Source organism: Notolepis coatsorum (assembly GCF_963971535.1).
Source record: "Notolepis coatsorum genome assembly, chromosome: 10".
Taxonomy (NCBI): Eukaryota; Metazoa; Chordata; class Actinopteri; order Aulopiformes; family Paralepididae; genus Notolepis; species Notolepis coatsorum.
This window is the reverse complement of record NC_140174.1, coordinates 76,813,738-76,841,575: the sequence shown is the minus strand read 5'-3', so window position 1 is coordinate 76,841,575 and position 27,838 is coordinate 76,813,738.

Here is a 27,838-nt window from a genome sequence, read left to right as displayed (position 1 = left end):
CAGCATTTTCTTATTTTTCTTTATATCCAAATTCCATTCATCTTAAATCCTAGGAACATTTTGTAACTTGCCCATCCTGTCTAAATAAGAATTCTATCCATACATTTACATTTAGCTGACGCTTTTATCCAACAAGTTCTACGACAAGTTCTGTACAAAAAGTCAGCAGGAAGGGTACAACTCTGGCAACTAAGGGTAGTAAAATTGTGTCAAATCAGTGTCAAACTTGAGTGTTACACTCTTGAGTGCATATATAGACATATTAGCATAGTAGGTATTAATATAGGCAAAGTACATAATAGTAAAGGACAGTAAGAATCATTTTAATTAATAATTATTTTATGAACACTGATTTTAAAACAATTATCAATGTCAATCTACATTTTACAGTTATATTTGATGTTCAAATTAAGATGAATATTCCGCAACGCAACATTAAACTCATGTACCAGATTGAAGATTAACTGATAAATTATTTTTATGTGGTTGGCCAAATTGATATGGATGGCACTGTGGCGCAGAGGCTAGCGCTGATGCCTCATAGCCAGAAGGTCCTGGTTTCAAACCCAGCAGCGGGCCTTTCTGTGTGGAGTCTGCATGTTCTCCCCGTGTTTGACCAGCAGGGGGCCTTTCTGTTTGGAGTTTGCATGTTCTCCCCGTGTTTGACCAGCAGGGAACCTTTCTGTGTGGAGTTTGCATGTTCTCCCCGTGTTTGACCAGCAGGGGGCCTTTCTGTTTGGAGTTTGCATGTTCTCCCCGTGTTTGACCAGCAGGGAACCTTTCTGTGTGGAGTTTGCATGTTCTCCCCGTGTTTGACCAGCAGGGGGCCTTTCTGTTTGGAGTTTGCATGTTCTCCCCGTGTTTGACCAGCAGGGAACCTTTCTGTGTGGAGTTTGCATGTTCTCCCTGTGTTTGACCAGCAGGGGGCCTTTCTGTTTGGAGTTTGCATGTTCTCCCCGTGTTTGACCAGCAGGGAACCTTTCTGTGTGGAGTTTGCATGTTCTCCCCGTGTTTGCGTGGGTTTCGTCCCTCTGGTTTCCTCCCACACCAAAAAAGACATGCATGTTTCCTGCCATTGCCCTTCACCAAGGTACTGGCATTACAGCTTGGTCCCCGAGCCTCGATCTTCTCTCTCGATCAACTTCCCACTCCATGACTCTCTCACCAGGTAACGGAGTAACCAGAAGTCAAATCTCAGCCCCTCCCCTCCTTCTGTGTTAGGAGTGTCAACCTTTGACTGGCATTGTGTGACACCCGCTCTTTTTCACCTCAGTGTAGTCCTTTGGTAAGCAGGAAGCTGGAGCGTGTAACTGTACAGTAATGTAGGGCCATATCTCAAGCCTGACGATATGTACAGAGCTGGCTGTGAGCTAATTTTACTCTGCAGTAAAGCAACATTTCTATAAATACAAGAGAGACCCAGAGTGGGAGTTAGTCTGTTTCATTCAAAAACACATACAATTATGGAAACGAAACACACTCTTAATGCTGTTTTGTGGGCTCTTTCAAGAGCAGTAAATAGTTGAATGTCATTTACAAAGAGTACAAAGCCACAAACAGGATCAAGGAATAATACGATTGCATGTAACAGGATTACATAATTCTAATTATAGTAAATTGATAACTGTTGTAACATGCGTTACTTTATGAAGAAGATGTCAATGTGTTGATAAATGAAGTGTGGGCCCAATATGTTAGGATATGCCAATGTCAGCATATTTGGGTCACTTGACCTTTAAGATTCCAGGTATGGGTGTGGTTAGGGGCGGTCCTAACCATCAGGGGGCCATCTTGGATTGGAATCATGGCCTCATGGAGTTTTGTTTGCTTACTGCTATTGTGAGAGGAAGGAGGGATTTTTCCAGGCCTCCTAAAATATTCTCCATTAACCAAGGACAGTTCAGCTGCAGTGGGGTTTCCCAGTGGATTACTTCCTTTTCCTTTCCTTTTTTAAGATGTGGATCAACCCAGGACTTATCACCTTTTGGACACTCAAAGGTTTGAGTGGTGTTGGACACTACTAGCTCTACCATGCAGGCTGCATGGTCTGGTAGGCCTGAACATTATACATGGTAACATTATACATGGTAACATACGTGGTAACATACATGGTAACATTATACATGGTAACATTATACATGGTTACATTATACATGGTAACATTATACACGGTACATTATACATGGTAACATTATACATGGGTACATTATACATGGTAACATTAGACATGGTAACATTATACATGGTAACATTATACATGGTAACATACATGGTAACATTATACATGGTTACATTATACATGGTAACATTATACACGGTACATTATACATGGTAACATTATACATGGTTTATTTTGATCCTCCTTTTGTTTATCACTTTGAATTTAACACTGTTCCAGTACTCTCATTCTTTATTGCTGAACAGGTTTGTTTATTATTTCAAGCTTGTTACACTGTAATCACAATTACTGTAAAAACACAGTAATCAATTCACACCTTTGGATTCTGGATTGCTAAAAGAAACATGCTTGAAAGATGAAAGGATAGTCAGACTACTGGACATTAAAGACACACACACAACCTGAAATCATGGTAGAAATGTGTACAGTATATATAATACTAGTCCAATTGCTGTTTGTGCATTGTAATAAATTGTTTGTTCAACTATCTATTCCATGGATGTTTGAGGCAAAGTAATCCAGATTACATTACTTATAGTATTCATATAGATTAGATTAGGGTAAACCAGGCACCCACTCCCCTGTAATTTATAACCACAATTTTTTGACAAAAATTTCACATCATGTCTTGGATTGCAATGGTCTTGCTAATCTATGAATTATATAGCATCCAACTCGTTTTAATAGTGGGAGCAGGGCCTTATTAACAACCGGGCCGTTTGGGCCGCGGCCCGTGGGCCTCTAGTGACGAGGGGCCTCCAAATCTTTTTATTTATTTTTTTATTTTACTTTTTTTCACTTTTTATTATTATTTCTTTTATTATTTTGGAGATCGATGTCATACTGTGACACTGAAATGAAAGAATATTTCATCAACTAAAATATACAGTACGTCACACCCCGTGCCTCTCCCTGCCGTCTGCAAGTGGCTAATCTTGAGTTTCCGACCCCCCAGTAAGCTAACCATGGATAAATCCAAAAAAAGGAAAGTCTGAGGAAAATAGAGGGTTTAAGTCAGCGTGGACAGATTAATTTGCTTTCTTGACTAACAATGCAGGCTTACCTGTAGCCTATGTCTGATATGTGGTGCGAAATTTGCGAACAACGATTACTGTCATTTTGATTACTGTAGTTTGCCTGGTATGTAGCCTTGGTTAGTGGCTGCCCCACCAATGTTTTACATATAAAAACGCCACTGTGCGTGCGTGCACGTGTATGTGTGTGTGGGGGCCTCCACAAGAGTCTGGCCCAGAGGCCTCTGAATTCTTAATCTGGCCTTGAGTGGGAGGTATACCAAAAAACAGTTGAGATAATTTGATGTAATATATTGACAGAAATAAGGATCTGTGATTAAAAAAATAAAATGCTTAGATGAGGTTTTTATAGTTAATGTGAGAATCAAAGAGAGTCATCCATTACTTTGAGAAAAAATTATTGTAATCCATGAAAGTGTAAGAGTGGGACTTTTGAGGGAAGACGCCCTTTTCTGGAGTAAGAAGCCCCCCATGGACATCAAGGCTTTTTAAAGTGTTGGACATGTGATTTTTTGTTATCAACAGGACATGTGGTCTTTTGTTATCAACAGGACATGTGGTCTTTTGTTATCAACAGGACATGTGATATTTTGTTATCAACAGGACATGTGGTATTTTGTTATCAACAGGACATGTGATATTTTGTTATCAACAGGACATGTGATCTTTTGTTATCAACAGGACATGTGATCAACAGGACATGTGATATTTTGTTATCAACAGGACATGTGATCAACAGGACATGTGATCTTTTGTTATCAACAGGACATGTGATCAATAGGACATGTGATCTTTTGTTATCAACAGGACATGTGATCAATAGGACATGTGATATTTTGTTATCAACTGGACATGTGATCAACAGGACATGTGATCTTTTGTTATCAACAGGACATGTGATATTTTGTTATCAACAGGACATGTGGTCTTTTGTTATCAACAGGACATGTGGTCTTTTGTTATCAACAGGACATGTGGTCTTTTGTTATCAACACGACATGTGATCAACAGGACATGTGATCTTTCAGAGGTGAGCTTCATGCCCTCCTTGATCTTTAATTAACCAGTCCACTAGTCCACTTCCACTAGCATGCTAAAAATGTCTGCTTCCAATTTTAAACTGTAGTGCAAATGCTTTTTTGGTGGACAAAAATTTAAATCTTCCTTAAAAAAACATGTTAGAAAATATTGAGTGAGCATCTCTCCCAGGTTGAAGAACGTGGCTCCAGCCTCCAGATAGAGACGAGGCCAAACGCCAACGTGCTCTGGGAAGCGGGCGCAGAGGGATGAGGAGAAGTGCAGACCACACCAACCCCCTGCAGAGGGCGCCAGACAACCACAAAGACAGAAAGAGGGTTCATTCACAAGATAATGTTATTGAAAATAATAGAGTACCTCAGACGAAGAACCATATACCAGATCTTTTTTTTTCAAATTGTATTATCTAAAGATGGTGAATTGGAGTGTTGTGTACATGCATGGTTACAGATAGTAGAGGTTGAGTACTTCCTTAGGATATATCACATTCACACTCCAAGTGATTGACTCTACAACTGCGAATACATTTACATTCACATTTACATTTAGTCATTTAGCTGACGCTTTTATCCAAAGCAACTTACTGTACAAGTTCTGTACGACAAGTCATCAGGAAGGGTACAACTCTATCAGCTGAGTAACAATGTTCATCAAAGTGTTGCGTGTTACAGTGTAGGTTAGTTTATTAGGACAAGTGCATGACGGTAAGGTTAGTTGGGGTTAGATTTTTTTATAAAAAAAATATATATATATATTCAGGGCTGTCCAAAACATTTCTAAATGGAGTTATATCATTCTTCGTTTCAAGGGTTCAATTAATGAAACTAACGACAATAAAGATTGATCCGGTCAGGTGGGACCAGGGACACGTTGGCATTACCACTTACAACACGCACTTAAAGGTTGGTCCCTTCCCTACTGAAAGCCTTGCCTGCTTACAACAAGTGGTGTTACTTGCACAGCAGTCCTAAACTTTGGTTCAAAACTGTAGCCTTTGTCTTCTGAATGATGAACCTGCTGTCGAGCACTGATATTGTCTGTCACATATATGTAGGCCTAGTGATGTCACTCACTTGCTCCCATTTTGATATATTTATTTATGTTTACATGAATATATATATTGTCATTTTTCAGTAAGCCTTCACATCTATAAAATGGCTGCAGAGTTAGTTTTCCTGGTTTGAAACGGTCCTTTGGTGATGCTAGATCACTAGGCGTAGGGTGTGAGGTGGTAAAGGATGTCTCTTGAGATGAGACGAATACAAAAGAAATTGATGAATATCTGTGAAGTGGTCCTTTATTAACCACCTACTTGAGAAATACTTAAGGTACTTTCAATTCCTGCTTGTGCATTTCTCCTTATAGTTCAGACGAATAGCCCAAGTCAAAAACTATTGTAAAACAACATAAGAGGTCCACATCCAACCGGCAGCTAAAGTGTGAGGAATATTGCATTATTGTTCTATTTACAGTATGAAAATTGACTGCTGCTACTTTGAGCAGTATACTAGAATTTGACTGTGGTCTCGATAGCTGAGTGATTTGAATCTGATAGTTGGGTGATGTAAACTGGTTTCGGTACTGCCATCGTTGTGCTAAATTGGGTGTAAACTGTCAGTGCCAGGCCACAGCTGTTATAAGAGCTGGCCTGTGTTTCAACTGAGCGGCAGCTGACATCACATCCTACCGGCAGCTGAAGTGTAAATAATATTGAATATGGACTGCTGCTAGATTTAGCAGTATACTAGTATTTGACTGCAGTCTCGATTGCCACCTTTCAACCCCTCCCCAAAATTCCATCAGTTAACCACAGGTGTTAGTTAATTTTTTGACCTGGAGTAACAGAAGAGAGAAGGAGAGCTAATTTCCTACATTTAAGTTTTGTACAAAAGTATCCCAGCTGACATTACGGATATCATTACCCTGGTCCAGTGGCACAGATAGGGCCGAAGGGGGGCTTGAGCCCCTGCCCTTTTGCCCCTTTTGCCCATCCAAAACTAAAATATATATATTATATACATATTTTGTCAAATATGAACACTGGGTGTTGGTGGGTTAACCCCTTAAGCTTACCCCACATTTTGCATCAAGCCTGATTTGAGTGTTTGTAAGAGACAGAGCAGAGCTTTGGAGCCCATGTGCTTTGGCACTTCATGGTATGTTTTACCTTTTACTTGGTTATGGCATTTCCCAAATATTTTATTCATATCACTAGTTATCTATTTCATATCACTATTTAAAAAGCTTTTGTTAACTGTAACCAATCTCTCATGTACAGTGGTTTGGCTGTGAACTGTCGTAGTGGTGAGGAAGGGCTGTGATATACAGTACTGCATAAAGCAGCTGGTATATGCTGTGTTATGTTTGCCGTGTGTATATTTTGTAGCTCTCTTTAGTCGGCCAACTGGCTCTGGCTAGCCACTCTCCTCCCTGGCTCAGCCCAGTTTCTCTGGGGCCTAGTCCATCTGGAATAACCATTCCCCATTTACTGTTGCCTTGACTGACAGTATTATTATACAAGAGTCGGTATGGGATAAATACAGATATAGATATAGTATATTGTGGCAGATATGCCCCCCCCCCCCCCCCCCCCATGGATATGTCAAGGATGGGAGATATTACTGCCACGGAAGGAGGTGAGAGGCTCGTCACAATATATATATATACAGTGTGTGTGTATAAGCAGGAATGTATATAAAAAAACATTATTATTATTGTACATGGCTATCGTACAGTTATGATTACAGTTGAAGTAGTAGGAAGGTATGAACAGAGTTTGTACAGTATGGGCAACATAGCCTAGACAGTTCAGACTATATAGATAGTTATTCATATTTATTATTGTTATATTGTAGAAATGTGTGCATTGAAATGTCTGTGAAGTCTCGATGACATTGAAAATGAGGGTGACCTCAATTGTATTTTCGAGAATAAATAAAGGTTGATGATGATGAGTTTATACAGTATAGGGGTGGGGCTGTCACCATGGTTCAGGGAGATGATGAGTTTATACAGTATATTGGTGGGGGGCTGTCACCATGGTTCAGGGAGATGATGAGTTTATACAGTATAGGGGTGGGGGGGCTGTCACCATGGTTCAGGGAGATGATGAGTTTATACAGTATAGGGGTGGGGGGGCTGTCACCATGGTTCAGGGAGATGATGAGTTTATACAGTATAGGGGTGGGGGGGGCTGTCACCATGGTTCAGGGAGATGATGAGTTTATACAGTATAGGGGTGGGGGGCTGTCACCATGGTTCAGGGAGATGATGAGTTTATACAGTATAGGGGTGGGGGGGCTGTCACCATGGTTCAGGGAGATGATGAGTTTATACAGTATAGGGGTGGGGGGGCTGTCACCATGGTTCAGGGAGATGATGAGTTTATACAGTATAGGGGTGGGGGGGCTGTCACCATGGTTCAGGGAGATGAGTTTATACAGTATAGGGGTGGGGGGGCTGTCACCATGGTTCAGGGAGATGAGTTTATACAGTATAGGGGTGGGGGGGCTGTCACCATGGTTTAGGGAGATGATGAGTTTATACAGTATAGGGGTGGGGGGGCTGTCACCATGGTTCAGGGAGATGATGAGTTTATACAGTATAGGGGTGGGGGGGCTGTCACCATGGTTCAGGGAGATGATGAGTTTATACAGTATATGGGTGGGGGGGCTGTCACCATGGTTCAGGGAGATGATGAGTTTATACAGTATAGGGGTGGGGGGGCTGTCACCATGGTTCAGGGAGATGATGAGTTTATACAGTATAGGGGTGGGGGGGGGGGCTGTCACCATGGTTCAGGGAGATGACAGCTGGGGGTAATAAGAATTACAATGGAGATTCCTATAGCGCCTCCCAAAGGAAATGAAGGTGTTTGCGCTGGATATTCTCAGTTGCAGGGAGTGATGTACTGGTGATGCATTGGTCGGTTTGCACCATCCTCTGCAGTGCTTTCCCTTCCGGCCAAACCAGACTGACGCTGTAAGTGAGTATGCTGTCTGACATTTCCACTGGGATGACGACCAACCACCTCAAACTGAAACCGGAGCAAAACGGAGCTACTTCACTTGCTGGCCTAATCCTGCCCACTGACCTTTCAATCACAGTGGATAACATAGCCGTGGCTCCGTCCCTGACCACCAACAACTTAAGAGTTGTCCTTGACGACCGGCCCACCCTCAAGACCACTACGCTCTGCATCTTCTGACTGCCTGAGACCCATTCCTATTGGGCTCCTGGGGGGTCATTGAAACAAAGCAGGCTCTGTTCTCTGGCTCCACAGTGGTGGAACGAACATCCCATCACAGTCAGGACAGACGCCGTTTCCGCCATCAACTAAAGACACACTTTTTCAATAAATATTTGAAAAACCTTCTTACTGGAGAGGACGGTAAGCACATTTCCCATAATGTTGGCATGTTCCTTTTTAAGAAGAAATAACTAACAAACTCTGCACAGACTCTCCTCGGCTGGGCTCCATCCTCGCCACCACTCCACTCCTTAGTCCTTATGCTGAATTCTGACAGTGACGAACAGGAGCAAAGCAGGGAGATTCAGGGAAGGGGTTCCATAGAGCTGCCGTGATGTCAGGTGGGTCATGTAAGGAGTCCACAAGGCAACACGTCCAGAGCGCCTTCCAGCCATGTTACCCTCCAGTCTTGGTAACACCAGACCACTGCCCTAGTGTCTCAATAGTTTGAAAACTTTTTTATTTCATTGTATTTTTTAAGCACAAAGAGGAATTTCAAACAAGCCTGTGCATGAAGGAGTAGAAATAAAGCAGTATTTCTTGCCACCAAAATAATTGGGGAGAAAAGAACAAAGACCTATTTTGCCAAACCTATTTCAGCACCACGGACAGCACCGTAGTGCTCCATTTCAGATGCTGCTGTCCATACTGCTTTATTGTTTCATCTATCAAAAAATCTTATGATAGTCTTCTCTAGATTCAGTTGATCAGATATTTACAGCTAAGGAGGAATATGTTTGGGCATTTGTATTTCAAATCAATACAGTCTGTATTAAGTGATGTTGCCGCAGACATAGGAAGCCCAACCATTTTTCTTTTACAAATGTTGACGTGAATGTCATGATTATATCTCACGGGTCGAACAAACCTCAACGTTATTGCCATAAAATACAACGTATATTATTTCTTTACTTCTTTCTGTGAACGTCTAGGAAAAATCTGCGTCGCAATCCAGTAATGGCGGAGCTATGGACATTATACAAAAGTAACTGTACTTACAGTAGATTTCATTCATGGTCTTGGTGGTACTAAATCCAGATTTAACTCCATAGATGTATGACTTGGCCATAATAAGGTAATTTATATGCCTGATATTCTATATTCATGTGTCCGGATGGCAAAATTCAGTACTGTATCTACAAAAAACCATGTAAATCATCTACCCTTTGTTCATTTGCTTAGATCTTTAGTACACTTGATCTCAAGAAGGTGCTGAATGAGGGCGGCTACGTGGCGTAGTGGGCAAGGCGCTCGCCACGAATGACGGAGACTCTCGGCTTGCCTGTTCGAGCCCAGCGCTCCACATTGCTTTCAGTTTAGCTGGTCGTTCATACTAATACACATTGGCCGTATTAGGGGGTGGGAAACTGATGGGTGGGGATCGGGCGTTGTGGACAGCGACTCCTACAGGTCGGTTGGTGCGCCTGCGCAGTAGAATCAGGAAGTGTCAGGGGCAGCATGAGCCTCCCACGCGTTACTCCTCGCCACTGAGAGATCGAGCTGCGCAGGTGAAAAGATGCGACTGCTGTTACCTCAAGTACTGGAGGGGACTTGTGCTATGTATGACTTAGTCCACATTGCAGCCGGCTTGTGGGAGGCAAGAAACAGCGTTCTTGACAGGGGAGGGTTGAATTGGATGATACGAAATTGGGATGGGAGAAAATATAGAAAATGGGAGAAAAAGTGGATAAAAAAAAAAAAATCTTTTTAACACTTTGATCGCCATGGGTTAAATTCATAATTTACCATCCCTCGCCAGCTCTATTTGTCTATGGAGAAGTTCCCTTTCTTTGCAGGGCTATAACCTTTTTAATTCTATTGCTACATTGCCATTATTATGGCCCATTCAATGTCCTATATGTATTGTTCAGGGTGTAGCAACATTAAACTTTTTCATTCACATATTCATACTAAAATATGGTCTAAAGTATAAGTATGTTTTTATCGTTTTCTGCAGCTTTCTTCAGAACGTGATTTATAGCCCTAAATGCATTATATTGATGATGAAATACAGTTTGGTAGCGATCGGCGCGAGATGAAAAATGTCAACTGGACGTACTTCTAGAATGATCTACGTATGATCTGATGATGACCGGATGGGCGGGGAATCGTTTATAATTCCGTGGGCAACGTTAGATGATTCATCCAGAGTGGGTCATATGTTCATCATAGCAGTTTATATTGAACACGTTAGAATATAACGCTGAATCTTACCGTATGTTCCTCGCGCCGTTGGACGATCAGCGTGGAGTAGACCGTTTTCGATTATGGGATGTAGAAATGCCCGATCCATTTCCAGGTTGTATAATAGTATATACGTCCAAATAACGTTGTTTATTGAGTTAGGGCGAGCGATCTATTATCCAGTGTTTCAAGATGGAGTCGCGGGAGCTATAGAGAGTGGCCGGACCACATTTGCATGAGTACTACTGGTTCAAAGGTTAATATCCGGTTGGCGATCTGCCGATCGGCCACCAGATGGCGCTCTTGAACCGCTAGAGAGTTGAGAGGAGATCACACTTGTGTCTCAGGGCCCCGGAAAGGAAATATGATTTCGATGACAGATTTTTGAAATATTGACATCAAAGACGAGTTAAGGCGTCCTCGGCGGAATGAGCATGGCAGGGAATGACGAGTTCCGGCGTTTTCGGCGGTTAAAGTGTTAAAAAGAGCTCATTCAGCACATTTTATTTATTTTTGTATCCACTTTTTCTCCCATTTTCTATATTTTCTCCCATCCCAATTTTGTATCATCCAATTCAACCCTCCCCTGTCACGAACGCTGTTTCTTGCCTCCCACAAGCCGGCTGCAATGTGGACTAAGTCATACATAGCACAAGTCCCCTCCGATACTTGAGGTAACAGCAGTCGCATCTTTTCACCTGCGCAGCTCGATCTCTCAGTGGCGAGGAGTAATGCGTGGGAGGCTCACGCTGCCCCCGACACTTCCTGATTCTACTGCCGACCTGTAGGAGTCGCTGTCCACAACGCCCGATCCCCACCCATCAGTTTCCCACCCCCTAATACGGCCAATGTGTATTAGTATGGACGGCCAGCTAAACTGAAAGCAATGTGGAGCGCTGGGCTCGAACAGGCAAGCCCAGCGTCTCCGTCATTCGTGGCGAGCGTCTTGCCCACTACGCCACGTAGCCGCCCTTTAAAAAGAATTGATATACATATATAATAATAATTTATATTCTCCTTTGGTTCATTGCAATTCACTCAAGCACAGTAACAGACACAATATTTCTGACACTGGGAATACATTCCGTGAGGTCCATAGGTGTCCCTAGATATCAAGAACATGCAAAAAGCCCTTGTAGAAGTGGAGCAATTTTCCATTTACTTGGGTATGTACTTTTAGGCGAATTTTCTGAAAATATGGCTTAACAGGTTAATATTAGATTCAAAGCTATGCCTTATAGTTAATACAAGCTATTAGTAAACTACTTACTTGTTACATTTCACTCTTTATAATCTTGAGTTTTATTCTGGTTAAATTAAAGGTAATAAAATAACTTAATAATAATTATTGTTATTAATAAGAATAACAATGAATACAAATAAAATATATATACTGTATAAATAAGTGCATCCTTATTAGAGGGTCATTTTAGCTGCAGGCCTTTGCTTCACCTGCTGCTATACCTTTGGGGCTCAAGAGCCCCCTGTCTTCATTCAGGCGGGATTTGCCCCGTCTACATGTTAATGGGGCTGGCGCCCTAAACTCTCCACTCAGTTCCCCAACATGCATGTAGCTACTTCATGTTGCATCACGTGTGACCAGGTCCCCAACATGCATGTAGCTACTTCATGTTTCATCACATGTGACCAGGTCCCCAACATGTATATAGCTACTTCATGTTTCATCACGTGTGACCAGGTCCATCACATGATCCTCAACGCTGAGCTCACCACCTCTTTGGTATGTTTACTTTACTCTTCTCAATCAACAACCGGTGGATGGTGCCAAGGTGGTCGGTTGCAGTTTAATTTATAGCCTTCCTCACTGGTCACTATTTAAAATAAGATGTGTCCCTGTATGTTTAATCATAGTATCTCATCCACCAACCACCATTACTCTCATTCTACTAGTATGGTTCTCAGAATCGACCACGGTCATGATGAGCCACAGTAGCACTGTATCCATGGCAGGAGATATTACTCTTTTCATACTTCCACCTAATCCTACCGTGAAGTCCTGCCATCGCTGTGGCTCCAATATCTGCAGGAAATTAGTTTAGTCTCTTACTAATTACTGGTTGCAGTGATTCCATAATGGCAGGAGACTTACTGGTGTAGTCTATATATACAGCGTCATTCCTGTGACTTTCTGGTCGCAGTGGCTCCGTAATAGCAGGCTACCTAACTTCATATTATAATACTCTTCTGTAGTCTCTAACCATACAGAAGGCATCGTTCCTGTAAGCTGCTGGTTTATAATGGCAGTACACCTCATCCTATATCAGACCCTTTATGTGAATCCTAACCCAACAATGGGCCCTGTTCCTATGATCTACTGATCGCAGTGGCTCCTATAGCCTACTCAAATTGTCAGGACTCTGATTTGTCTCAGCAATCTATTACTACTTTCTACTTTCCTCTCATCATCCCTGTAAGCTACTGGTCAGTAGCATCACTATCAATCAAGAATTGTTGTCCTTAGTTGGGTTTCATTCCAGTGATAACGGGCCCCATTATTCACAGGAACCTGTTCCATCCATTTATGCAAATTCCATGATCATTCTGACCCATCTCGGGTTTCTCCCGTGAGCTGCTGGACACAGTGGCTCCTATAACCACAGGAACTGCAATCGTTTGTCAACTCATCAACATGTGGCTCTTCCTTCCTCCTGTAAGGTAATCTCTTTGAGACGGGCTCCAGAACTCCCTACCATCAACCAGGCAGGATACCATAACTCCAGAGCTCCCTACCATCAACCAGGCAGGATGCCATCGCTCCAGAGCTCCCACCATCAACCTGGCAGGATACCATAACTCCAGAGCTCCCTACCATCAACCAGGCAGGATGCCATCGCTCCAGAGCTCCCACCATCAACATGGCAGGATACCATAACTCCAGAGCTCCCTACCATCAACCAGGCAGGATACCATCGCTCCAGAGCTCCCACCATCAACCTGGCAGGATACCATAACTTCAGAGCTCTCTACCATCAACCAGGCAGGATACCGTCGCTCCAGAGCTCCCACCATCAACATGGCAGGATACCATAACTCCAGAGCTCCCTACCATCAACCAGGCAGGATACCATCGCTTCGGAGCTCCCTACCATCAACCTGGCAGGATACTAATCAATACCAATCAATCTTAGGAGAGGCTGACAAGGCAAATTAACTGTACTCAACACATTGTGGCAATTCCAGGTGTAGGGGTGGCAGAATAAACAACACACAGACAGGTTGCAGTTCCCAAAATCATACTCTTTATTTTCTATTTAAATAATGATCGCTTGCTGGCGTTAATCTGTCGGCCGGGCGGCGTCTCCGCTCTGTGGCCTCTCGCCTTGCGCTGCTACGGGGGACTGAGAGGAGACTCCTCGGCTCCGTTAAGTCCCCCCTCCCCAACAGGCGCACCGCGCCGTGATTCGATAATCACTCCTGATGGTTCTCTAGTGACAGGTGCGTCCGGAAGCGGACGCCCAAACATGGGCAGCGCCCAGCCATTGGGTCGCCACGTAACGCCCATCAATCACCAAGCCCAGGGGTGGCTTGGGGTTGCCACAACATGTATTATCCACCCTTGACAGATTATGAAAAGGAATGTGATTCTTCATTATTGACAGCTCTGTGGTGTTGATGAATGCACATGGAAAACATAAGGTTGATTTAAAAGTACTGGTGGTGGTGGAGAATCAGCTGTTTACATTATGTTGTCTCTCTTTCCTGTTTTCTCTATTTTATATCATATACCATAACCTTGTGACCTTATGTTGCCATAATTCGGCTGGGTAAACATGCCCAGATAGACGCTCCCAAACCTGGCCGTGCCTGCTGTCTGCTGCCTGCTGTCTGCTGCCTGCTGCCTTCTGTCTGCTGTCTGCTGTCTGCTGCCTGCTGTCTGCTGCCTGCTGCCTGCTGTCTGCTGTCTACTGTCTGTTGTCTGCTCTCTGCTGCCTGCTGTCTACTGTCTGCTGGCTGTCTAGTGTCTGCTGCCTGCTGTCTGTCTGCTGCCTGCTGTCTGCTGTCGTCTGTCTGCTGCCTGCTGTCTGCTGCCTGCTGTCTGTCTGCTGTCTGTTGTCTGCTGCCTGCTGTCTGCTGTCTGTTATCTGCTGCCTGCTGTCTACTGTCTGTTATCTGCTGTCTGCTGCCTGCTGCCTGCTGCCTGTTATCTGCTGTCTGTTGCCTGCTGTCTGCTGCCTGCTGTCTGCTGTCTGCTGTCTGCTGCCTGCTGCCTGCTGTCTGCTGTCTACTGTCTGTTGTCTGCTGCCTGCTGTCTACTGTCTGCTGTCTGCTGTCTACTGTCTGCTGGCTGTCTACTGCCTGCTGTCTGTCTGCTGCCTGCTGCCTGCTGTCTGCTGTCGTCTGTCTGCTGCCTGCTGTCTGCTGCCTGCTGTCTGTCTGCTGTCTGTTGTCTGCCGCCTGCTGTCTGCTGTCTGTCTGCTCTCTGCTGTCTGTTGTCTGCTTCTGTTTGCTGTCTGCTGCCTGTTATCTGCTGTCTGCTGTCTGCTGCCTGCTGTCTGTTGTCTGTTGTCTGTCTGCCTGCTCTCTGTTGTCTGCTGCCTTCTGTCTGCTGTCTACTGTCTGCCTCCGGCCATGGTCCCTTCTCCCTAGACTAGGAGGAAGACCTGCCTAATGTGAGCCTGACCATCATCAAATTCCCCTTCTGATGATTCTCTTTTAAAGGAACACGCCAACATTATTGGAAATGCACTTACCGTCTGCTCCAGAGTTCGACAATAAGATTAGATACCAATTTCCTCTCTGTGTGTTCAATAGAAAGCTATCCGGCTGCAAGCTAGCCTAGCTTAGCATAAATTAATGGAAGCGGATACGGACCACTAGCCAAGCTTAAAACTCTGGGAGAGGTGTTTTTGGCCAACAGCTAGGCTAGCTGGTCCATATCCGCTTCATTGAATGGTAAATGATGCATTTTTATAGCGCTTTTATCCTAAGCGCTTTACAATTTTGTTCCTCACATTCACCCATTCACTCACACTGACGGCAGAGGCAACCATGCAAGGTGCCAACCTGCTCATCGGGAGCAATTAGGGGTTAAGTGTCTTGCTCAAGGACACTTCGACGTGCTGCCCGGGAATTGAACCGGGAACCTCCGGATTACCGCCTGAGCCTCAGCTGAGACCTTGATCCACTCATTTATTAACTGCCCGGTTGGACTACTGCAACGGAGTCCTGTTCGGGGTACCGAGCAAAGCCCTGGGCAGGCTCCAGTACAGTACAGTCAGCTGCCAGGGTTCTCACTCACACCAAGCCCTGGCAGCACATCACCCCCACCCTCATCCACCTCCACTGGCTCACAGTCAAGTTCTGCATCTCCTTGAAACTCCTGCTCCTCAACTACAAGTCCCTCCATGCCCTCGCCCCCCGATACCTGTCTGATCTCCTCCACCAGCACACTCCATCCCGGAACCTACGATCCTCTGATCTGGGTCTCCTCTCCATCCCTCGCACCAGATGACGTCCCCTATCTCTGGAACTCTCTCCCCCACTGAAATCTGCAACGCCCCAACCCTGGACACCGGACAGCTTTCAAAACGCACCTTTTCACCAAGGCTTTTCCCCATTAGTTAGTTTAGATTAGATTAGGTTTTATTATCCCTTTACCTGCCCTCACCCCCCCCCCCCATTGCCCCCTTTCCCTATTTATTTATTTATTATTATTATTATTGAGCCACTGTCGCCCCTATGACCTCATTAAGGGCTATAGGGTCAGGCAGTGTTGTTCCACTGTGGACTTGGACACCGTGAAGCCCATTGAGACATATTGTGATTTTGGGCGATACAAATACACTTGACATGGAATCAGGGGGAGGGACCGGCTGTGGAAAAATTTCACTGTCATATGGATGGCATGCGTTCGCCCCTGGAGCAGGATTTGTAGGTTTGTAACAGGATTATGAGCGATGAGCAGGACATCTATAACTGGAAGTGGAAGTATACCAACTATTTTACATGTGCCCCATGAAGCCCCAGGCGGGCCGTGCTACAGGCCAGAGATCTTCTCCGTCCACAGAGAGACGCAGGACCAGAGAAGGTGTTTGGTAACAGAGATGAGAACATTGGGTCTCATTCTCGAACGAAGTTACGACAAAATATTTCGTCTTAGCCAGATTTCGGCCTATTTAAGACATATTAGGGCTGGGAGTGGGAGTCTTCAAATTTTCCTGAGATCTTATTTGAGAGCAGATCTAAGAGTGCTGAGGAGCACACTTAAATATGCTCTCAGCCCACGATCAAATCTCATGATTGATTGACTAATTTAAAATGTTATTATAACTTGACAGACTGTGTTCTCATAGTGATTCCTTCACGTCAACGCTACAGGCCTCCTTGGAATTAATTACTTAATCATAATTAAAATAAATATGACAATATTTGTACGATAAGAAATTACGAATTTGATGTCAGAAAAATAAATAATATGGATTCATCTGATCACAGGGCAGCTGGATTAACCATATCTGAACCAGCTATTTTGGACAAATAATTACTCAGATATTCAAACACAATTATGCAATTATTGTGAAATGATTGAAAATAATAATAATTGAATGCCTTCTGTGGAATTTGTATTTCTTATTTGTTACACATCTGTTTTAATGATTAATTATATACATTTGAAAGAATGCAGGTCAACATGCAATGTATCCCATTGATTGGTATACAATGGGACAGACCTTTGTTTGATTGATTGATTGAAAACTTTATTAACAGATTGCAGAATGGGTACAGTACAGTACAGCTCAATTACATAAGGGGATGCAGACCAGAGAAAGAATTTCGTCTTGTTTACATCAGGGTCGCCCATTTTCAATTCATCATAACATATATGACACACATGACACAGATAGACAGTACTGCTACATCTATACATTTATGACATACCAGATTTGCAAATACAGTACTGTTTGTGATACAAAAAAGAGTCCAGAAAAGAGAGTACATTTGACGTAGAAACTGTTGGAGGAGGTTGGGTGATGGGTGGGGGATAGACTTACACTGTAGCAAAACTGTACATTGGAATATTGACAAAACCATACTTGGTAATTTACTGTACATTGGAGGGGGTTGATATAGCTATAAACCTGCATTCCTTCGAATATATCATTAATCAATTAAACTTATATTGAAATACACTATATTGAAATAGATGTAGCAGTACTATTCTGCTATATGTTCATTCATATATGTTACGATGAATTGAAAATGGGGGACCCTGATGTAAACAAGACGAAAGTCTTTCTCTGGTCTGCATCCCCTTAACAATTGTATGTATTGAGCTGTACTGTACTGTACCCATTCTGCAATAGATTGATTCAATCAATCAATCAAAACTATATAGCCTATACACCAACACTGAAATGACAGTGGATAAATAAATAAGAACTAAAGCTAATCGGTGGAAATAGACTGCATTAATATTCCATAACAAGTCTTGTGTGCGCCTACGAATGAACAGTAGCCTATAGGCTTATGGAATAATAAGCCATCCACTGCGTTCATTCATTACGCCCGCCGTAGGCTATGAATGAATGAATGAAAACTTTATTTAACAGATTGCAGAATGGGTACAATACAGTACGGCTCAATACATACAATTGTTAAGGGGATGCAGACCTGAGAAAGACGTTTGTCTTGTTTCCATCAGGGTCCCCCATTTTCAATTCATATAGACATATATGACATACATGACATACAGATAGTCAGTACTGCTACATCTATACATTTATGACATACCAGATTTGCAAATACAGTACTGTTTGTGATACAGAAGGAGTCAAGAAAAGGGAGTATATACATTTGACGTAGAAACTGTACATTGGAGGAGGTTGGGTGGGGGGGGTTGGGTACATTGGGATATTGACAACCATACTGGGTAATTTACATTGGAGGTGGTTGGGGGGGGGGGGGGGGCGGGGGGCACACTGTATAAACAAGTAACACTGTACATTGAGGGGGGGGGGGAGGAGACACTGTACAAACAAACACAATTGTACATTGAACTATTGACAAAACCATACTAGGTAAATGACTGTACATTGGAGGGGGTTGGGTTAGGATATTTACAGGGGCCAGTGTTGAATTGCAGTCTCCCGTAGGTGTCCCTTGAGAGAGGTTTTGAAAGTGGGTAGTGATCCACATTCCTTTACAGCTTTGGGTAGGGCGTTCCACATTGATGTGGCATAATTGCGAAACGTGTTTAGTCCCTTATTTGAGCCGAATCTGGGTTTAACATGATTTGTGGAGCTCCCTCTGGTGTTGTGATCGTGGTATTCACTGACCTTTGGGAAGTATTTTGACATGTACATGGGTACCTTGGTCGTGTAGTGTATCTTGTAGACCAGGCCCATTGCAAGTTGTTGTACTCTGTCGTCTACTCTAAGCCATCCTAGGTTGTCAAAGTGGGCAGGGGTGAGGTGGGTTCTAGGAGTAAGGTCAAGCAGTAGTCTGACCAGTTTGTTTTGAGATGTTTGTAATTTTGTTTTTAGCGCCTTTGAGGTGCTTTGGTACCATGAGGTGCAAGCATAGTCGTAGTACCCCTGAATGATATATATATATATATATATATATATATATATATATATATATATATATATATATATATATATATATATATATATATATATATATTATGTCATTCATTCATTCATATACAGTACTGCGCGTGTGTGTGTATGTCTGTGTGTGCGCGCGCTGCGGCAGGTGTGTACCGCGAGCTGTATATGATGCCAATACATTAATCTAATCTAGTTTTGATGGGCGCAAGCGTGATTACGAAACCTAGCCGCATTTCTCAGAGACGCTCTCTGATTGGCACTGACTGACGCTAGGTTTCGTAATCACGCGGCTCGCAAAGCACTTCCGCCATTCCATTTCACACAGTTGCGTCACAAGTTGCCTTATAAGGAACTATGGAGGCGGTGTTTTGTATGCAAATGAGCTGAACGGGAACGCGCTTTGGAGTTTACGACAGAATGCCATTCTCCAAGCAGATATCAGATCAGATCATACATTTCTGCGACCGTTTCAGCCACTTAAGACATATCTCCAGCACGTTCAGGACTCAGAGTGTACTTGTCATAGATTATGTCTCAGTGGTTCCAAGATAAGTCTTCCAGAATATATCTTTGGAAAATGTTCCGGAATGAGACCCATTGTTAGACACAGACAGAAATTATGTAAATATAATTACCAAATATAATGCTGTCAAAAATGACACACTGCATAGTGCTGAGGCTGTTTAATATGCTTTTATTATCATTAGTGTGGTTGTCTCTGACAAACACTACTATTATCTCACATTCTTTATTTATATGTTTATTCCTCCCATCTTTGGACCGCTACTCATCCCAGTTTTCACACCAGGGCCCTCATTCATCAACGTGTGCGTAGAACATGTTCTATTTCCACACGTAAGCACAGAATGTAGAATCAGTGTACGCACAGGAAAATCGGGATTCACCACACATGCGTACAGGTTCTACGCACACCTGTCATGATGAATATGACTTTGATCCTACGTTTGAGCTCATGCACTGTTTTAAGTATTTGCATACCAGAACCGCCCCGATTAACCATATACGGTAATGGTATACCCCCATGAAATGTTGAAAAATGGACTAAGCCGAGGGAAGCGTGTTATGAGAACGGTGATGTCGGATATGATATCTATTAACCATTGCTGCCTGGGCAGCGCAAACACGAATAAAGACCGCGCTGGAATATGACTGCCTTTTCCCGTGTTGTTTGATTAATACCCAGGGATTAAAGTTCTCCTCATTTTTATTACAAATCGTGATGGATCTCCCGTAAATTTTCTACCTGCTGCATATGATTTCTAGAGGCATACTACAATCTATTTTGATGTCAGTATTGGGTAGCCTATATAAACAATAATACGAGAGCATATACAAGAACAATGAATCTCACTGCATGTATGATGTAGCCTGCCTTTCAATACATGAACTTGAATTCCATCATGTTTGTGTGCGGGACTCACAAGGCTGTTGTCACAATGGGTGGTACCGGTACAGTAATAACAGTCCACACAATATCACGATGGACCATGCCATAGCCTATGTTCTATTAGGACATGATCTGTGACGACAAATGTTCTAGAATGTTTGATTAAGATATCATACTCTGACAGCATGCCTATGATCAACATAAACGCGAACTTGAATCCCATCATATACATAGTCTGTCCACTATCTGGTGTCATTGCAATGCGTTTTCTATTCTTTCTTATACAGTAAAAAGGGGGAAGAACACTATATCGTGGGTGTTCATATGACTTGTATTCTGCTTACAGCTTCGAAATTCCACTTGTTTCGTTTAACGTAAAGCCTTTTAAATATAATCAAAACGTTCCCGTGTTTCTGCGGTCTGTGCGCAAAATAATAACGAGTTGAGCTTTATGATTTATGATGAATTGAAAATGGGGGACCCTGATGTAAACAAGACGAAAGTCTTTCTCTGGTCTGCATCCCCTTAACAATTGTATGTACTGAGCTGTACTGTACTGTACCCATTCTGCAATCTGTTAATAAACTTTTCAATCAATCAATCAATCAAGCTACGCGGAGCGCAGTCAGTCAGTAACCTACACCCCGTATATTCCGATAGCGCTATATAAACCATGCTGCATTCATTCTGAGAGAAAGATCTATTATTCCAAATGCTATTTATAGGGTTTTGACCATAATTACACTACTGTTGCTATTTTACAATGAACTATAATGAATTACGGTTCATACAGAACATGCCAGTGTTATTATGCACAGAAGCTCATTTCCTTGTTGTAATAATATATTCTACCACTGGGCGTCAGCTAAGTGTGCTCTGACCTGTGCGTACACGTAAGCACGGAGTCAAGTTCAAGTTGAAATTGATGGATCCCACTCTTTGCTTAGAAATGATCGTACGCACAGGGTAAGCACAAATCTGTGCGTAAGACACGTTGATGAATGAGGGCCCAGGTACATTGAGCGGCTTGATTGGGACTTGTTATTAAAAAAAATTATAATGATTTTGTATTTTGAATGTATTTAAAAAAAAAAATTGCCACATCTAACTATAAAGGAAGGAATACATTCTTGGTTATTCCAATCATTATTGGACCTCATTCTCGAACGGACTTACGAGAAAGTTACCAACAAATTTCTTTGTAACTCGATTTACAAATATTTTTGGCATTCTCGAACGGCTTCTTTTCGTAAATTCATTCATAGCTACGAACAAGATTTACGAACTCAAAAATAGAATAGAATAGAATGATCTTTATTGTCATTGTTACAATAACAAAATGTTAAATGCAGCCCTAGGTGCTAGCCGTCACACAGTCCTAGATCATAAAAACACAGTCCTAAACACAGTATTAAATATAAAAACAAGAGTAAGGCATAATAGACATAACATAAACAGGGGGGGTATAAAAGATAATTGCACTATCCCTTAGTGTTGTGTGTGTATGTGCGTGGGGGGGGGGTGCAGGGAGATTGTTGTTTAAAATTTGTGCTGAGTTTAGTGCACATATGGCCCTGGGATAAAAACTAAACTTCAGTCTGTTAGTCCGGGTGGGCATGACGCTGAAACGCCTGCCCGAGCGCAGCCGTATGAGGTGTTTGTTGCCAGGGTGGTGCAGGTCCTTAAGTATTTTGACTGCCTTCTTAAGACAGCGGGAGTTGTAAAGTTCTTCCAGGGAGGGGAGAGTGCATCCAATGATTTTTTGGGTCGAGTTGATGACCATCTAGAGCGCCTTCCTCTCTGCGGCTGTGCAGCTGAGGAACCATACATTGATGCAGTACTATTGCAGTAGGTGAGGATGCTTTCCACGGAGCAGCTGTAAAAGGACACGAGCAGGTCTTGTCTAAGGTGGTATTTTCTGAGTATTCTCAGGAAGTAGAGTCTCTGTTGTGCCTTATTCACGATCGCCTTGGTGTTGGTTCTCCAGGTCAGGTCATCCTCCAGGTGGACGCCCAGGAATTTGATGACTCTCTCCACGCATCCCCCTTCGATGTACAGGGGCTGTATGTCGGTTTTCTTCCTCCTGTAGTCCACGATCATCTCCTGGGTTTTTAGCTTATTGCACAGGGCTGACAGCTGCTCTACCTCATTGCGGTACGCTGTCTCGTCACCTTTTGAGATACAGCCCACCACGGTGGTGTCATCAGCGAACTTGATGATGGTGTTGCTGGGGTAGACTGTGGTGAAATCGTGGGTGTAAATAGAGTAAAATAAGGGACTCAGCATGCAGCCCTGGGGGGATTCAGCACCCGTCAGCCCTGTTATGTCTTTCAGCACCCGTCCCACGACACCGTCCGGCCCTGCCGCTTTCCTTGGGTTCACTCCCTTCAGTGTGCATCTCACCTCGTGCTCTGTGAGGATGATGCTGCTGAGGGCTGGTGAGTGTGGTGAGGCTGCTTCTGTCGGCACCGCCTCAGGGGTGGCGTTGATGTGCAGTGTGGCTGTTTCCGTCGGCCTCGCTTCGAATCGTGCGAAGAAGGAGTTCAGCTCCTCTGCCAGCTGAGGGTTAACCTCATTGGCTGAGGAGTGGCTGGGTTTGTAGTTGGTCATCTGTTGGACCCCCTGCCATACCTGTCTGGTGTCGTTGCTCTGGAAGCAGTCCTCAATCTTCCCCTTGTAGTCGGCCTTGGACCTCTTGATACCTCGCTTCAGGTTGGCTATGGCAGTGCTGTATAGCTCCTTATCTCCAGACCTGAAGGCGGTGTCCCTCTCTCTGAGCAAACGCTGCACCTCTCCCGTCATCCATGGCTTTGTATTGGGATAGACCCGGATACGTTTGTCCATGGTGACAGAGTCTATGCAGTGCTTGATGTATCCCAGCACTGATGAGGTGTACAGTTCCAGGTCTTCATGTTCAAATACCTCCCAGATGGTGTTCTCAAACAGTCCTGCAGCTGTGGGGTGGCGCTTACCGGCCAGGTTTTAACTGTCTTTGGTATGGCCGGGGCACTCTTTCTAATGGGGGTGTAGGATGGGATTAAAAGCAGGGATACATGGTCTGACTGCCTAGATGGGCTAGTGCTTTGGCTCTGTAGCCCAGCTTAATATTAGAGTAGACCTTGTCTAGTGTGTTATCTCCTCTTGTGGAACATTTTACATGCTGATAAAATCTGGGAAGTACTCTCTTCAGGTCAGCGTGATTAAAGTCCCCCGCAATGATGTGAACAGCCTCAGGGTACGTATTTTGTTGGTTGCTAATGGTGCTATGTAGCTGACCTAGCGCCGTGCTAGCATTAGCATCCGGTGGAATGTACACTGCGGTTATCAGAACAGCATTAAATTCCCTTGGAAGGTGTGGTATCCTTCCCTGCTCAAACTGTCAAACTATTATGGAATATTATGAAATATGGGTATGTGTGTTGAGTCTTGAGTCCCAAAGGTCAAACGGCTCCAGCAAAAGGGGACTTGGTAAAGGACCAGTGCACACACATTTTAGAATAGTCTGTATGTTCTCCCTAACATAGATAGATTTACATAGTCTTAAAGATGACTAAACTTCCCCCTCTCCTGTATACGACAGGATACTGGTCACGTTAGTCGGCCAGAGTTAAACATTAGGACAGATGGCTGTGTTGATCTTATCACCCCACACAATGGGCCTGTCACCAGACACCCAGTCCTGGTGACTGATAAGGCCAACTGTAGAAAAATGCTCTAAACACAGCCTTTGTCTTCTCCCCCCACGTTGAAACTTAGAAACAAAAGACTGAGCGGCTAGTTAAATAAAAGTTAGCATCTGAATAGAGTGGTCTGTTGATCAAGCTAAAGTAGAACAAAAGGGATGGCCCGTAGGCACTCAACACTGATACCACAAACAGGACATGCTATAGATGCAGCTGTCCTGCCGACAAGAATCTTTTCTCACCCCCCCTTGGCAAACGGGGGGAGGGAGAGAGGGATTCTAAAACTATGCATTTTAGTTTTAAGTAGGTAAAAGATTACCAAAACCCTTTTATGAATCCCATAAGGAAAACTAGCACCGTTGCAGAGTATCAATAAACCAATACAGGAAATAGCCATAAAAGTAAAGTTGGTTAGCTCAAAAACCCTATGTAGGACGGGTTTGGAAATATAGTTAATGTGTGAAGACATTAGAAAAAACTAGATTAGATTAAAGAAAACATTCAAGTAAACTTAAATATTGGGAGAGTAAATACTTTGATATAAGGATAAAGTATTTGTTAAACAAACCTAACATAAGTGAACATAGACAATAGTAGAGAAACTATAGTTGGTAAATCTAAAAGCAGTCAGCAAAATCAGGTATAAAGAAGATTACATTTGAATAAAAAATAGGTTAACTTAGGTATTTAAGTCACTAGGAAAGACTGCAAAAGCGTTAATCTATTAGTTTATTATAGTTAGGAATTACCCGTGGGATTTTAAGATAGTAAAATTAACCCAAATACCTTTAAAAACTATAACTCCAAAACAATAAATATTTTAAGGACGGCCTCTTAAAAAGTACTCAAAATGGCCACTCTAGGGTTTCAACCAATCAGGAAGGGGAGCTCTGCCCCCTGACGAATCGGGTCGTCGTTCTCACAGGGGCGGGATTTAAGGTTTAAAATATAATGCAAGATACACAGAGGAAGGAAGCTTCTGGAAACATTCTACCCACAGGAGGATGGCCAGCAGGAACACACAAGGAAGAAAGCTTTTGGAGACGAGAAACAGGATCTCTTTGTTGTCAGCAGGCAACAGAGAACATCAACAACGCCAGACGAGACTCGACCATCGGGCCTACATTGACCATTCCTTTTTTAACTACCTTTTGATTAGTCTGATATAAGTGATCGGTGGCATAGTACCTGAGTACACTTATATCATTGCACAATCCATTTTTTTATTGAACCAGATCATCTTTGTTCACTGTTGGAATTGAAATAAAGAACAGATCTGAATAGTACTAGAACATTCTCTGCCTCCTCATTGATGCTTCCTCCTGCTTCGCTGCCGTCCTACAAGACCGTGATGGTTTTTATAAGTAAATAGGTTTTAAGGTGAATTTAGATACACAACGCAGAGTAAGGTAGTTAGATGGTTTTATAAGATAAAACCCTTATTCCTTTTTACTATAAAGGTAAATGGATCGGCATTTGACAGTCAAATATTCTATGTCGGGTGAACAGTGGCTACTCACAATGTTTGTGTTCGTCCCCCAGGAGTCTTTCGTGTAGATTAAAAGGCCACCGCCAGAATGGATGAATGGAGCCAGGTTTCTGTGGTAATTAGCACGCAGCTATCCTTCACAGTGTTGTTAGTTGCAACCTGTAGTCTCAGTTCGTCCATCTTGTTAGCGAGATATCTGGCATTTGTTAGGAAAATACTCAGCAGCGGAGGCTTATCTGGGCGTCTTCTCAGTTTCTCTAGCAGCCCGGCTCTGCAGCCCCGTCTTTGTTTACGTTCCTTACGTTGGCGGCGATGCTTGGTAATGGGGATAACAAACCACGGTGCGCCAGGGCTCCTAGCGATTTCAACCGGAATGTTATTGCCACGGATAAACTCAGCTGTAACAGCGTTTTCCTTGGGTAATCCGATTTCTAGTAGGTTGTGTCTACTGTAGCTATTTTTAGCCCCACATGATGTTAGTAAGAACAAGAAAACATGTGTACAGACGTGCACTGAGTGTCAGACCACAAAGCCTCAGCGACCAGTCACGACGCCAAAAGGCAGTCATCCTAATAAAACAAGTCATTAGAATAATAGAAGCCTACTGTAATAATTCATTACACATGTATACAGTACATGTGTTTGTGCGCTGAGTGGATCTGCCTTATGCACCATCACCAAGCCATTTCTCCACTGGCTCTTAGATGTGCGCACTTTTTTAATAATAATAATTTATATTCTCTTTTGGTTCATTGCAATTTAGTCAAGCATAGTAACAGAAACAATATTACTGACACTGGTAATACATTCCCTGAGGTCCATAGATGTCCCTAGATACCAAGAACATGCAAATGGACCTTGTAGAAGTGGAGCAATCTTCCATTTACTTGGGTATGTACTTTTAGGCAAATTTTGTGAAAATATGGCTAGTGGTTAATAAAAGGAAATAAAAAGTAATTAAGGTAAAAATATTTAAAATATATATAATTTACAATATGACCCTTGATTAAGATCCAATTGTGCTTTTATAAGTTCAGAGTTGAGTGTCACTTTCTTTTTATTTCTAGTACTACATTCCTAGTAGTTCTCGAGTTATGCTGCCGTTAGTTCTCCGGCTGCTGGCAGTGGGCCCTGCCCACTGTTGTGGAGCCTGATGGCTGCTGGCAGCGGGCCCTGCCCACTGTTGTGGAGCCTGATGGCCGGTGGTATGAAGGACTGGCCGAGGCGGTTAGTTGAGTGCTAGTTGACTAGCTCATCGTAGAGAGGGTGGGAGGGATTCTCCAGGATAGCGGCCAGCTTCTTTCTCATCCTCCTCTCTGAAACCACCTCTAGTCTGACCAGCTCGACTCCCACCATGGAGCTAGCCTTCCTCACCAGCTTGTTCAGTTTGTTGGTGTCCCTTGAGTTGATGTAGCCCCACCAGGATACCACAGCATAGAAGAGGACGCTGGCCACTACAGACTGGAAGAACGAGTGCAGCAGTTTATTGCACACGTTGAAGGACCTGAGTCTCCTCAGGAAGAACAGCCTGCTCTGTCCCTTCTGGTAGAGGGCCTCTGTGTTGTCCGACCAGTCTAGTTTATTGTTTAGGTGTACTCCAAGGAACTTATATGTCTCCATCACCTCCACCTCATCCCCTCGGATGGTGCTGGGAGTCGGGGCTCTCTCTTGCCCCCTAATTGTAACCTGAGTGAGGAAGACAGGCATTCCAGTGTGTAATTATGCATGAAGAACTCCTACCAAGGGCAAGGAGCCCAGAAAAACACCACCGCTAATTAGAACGGTCTGTCCTGTGGACAGAATGAGAGATGGAACTCTCAGACATGTCCAAGTCAAATGAAGTGTTCCTTTATTAATCCCCTTAGGGAAACTCAGGCATCTGGGCAGCATGGGGGACAGGGGAGGGGAGGGACAGGCAGGAAAAACAATAATAATATCAAATTATATACATAATATAATATAAAAACAATAATAACAATAATAGAATAGAGAATAATAACA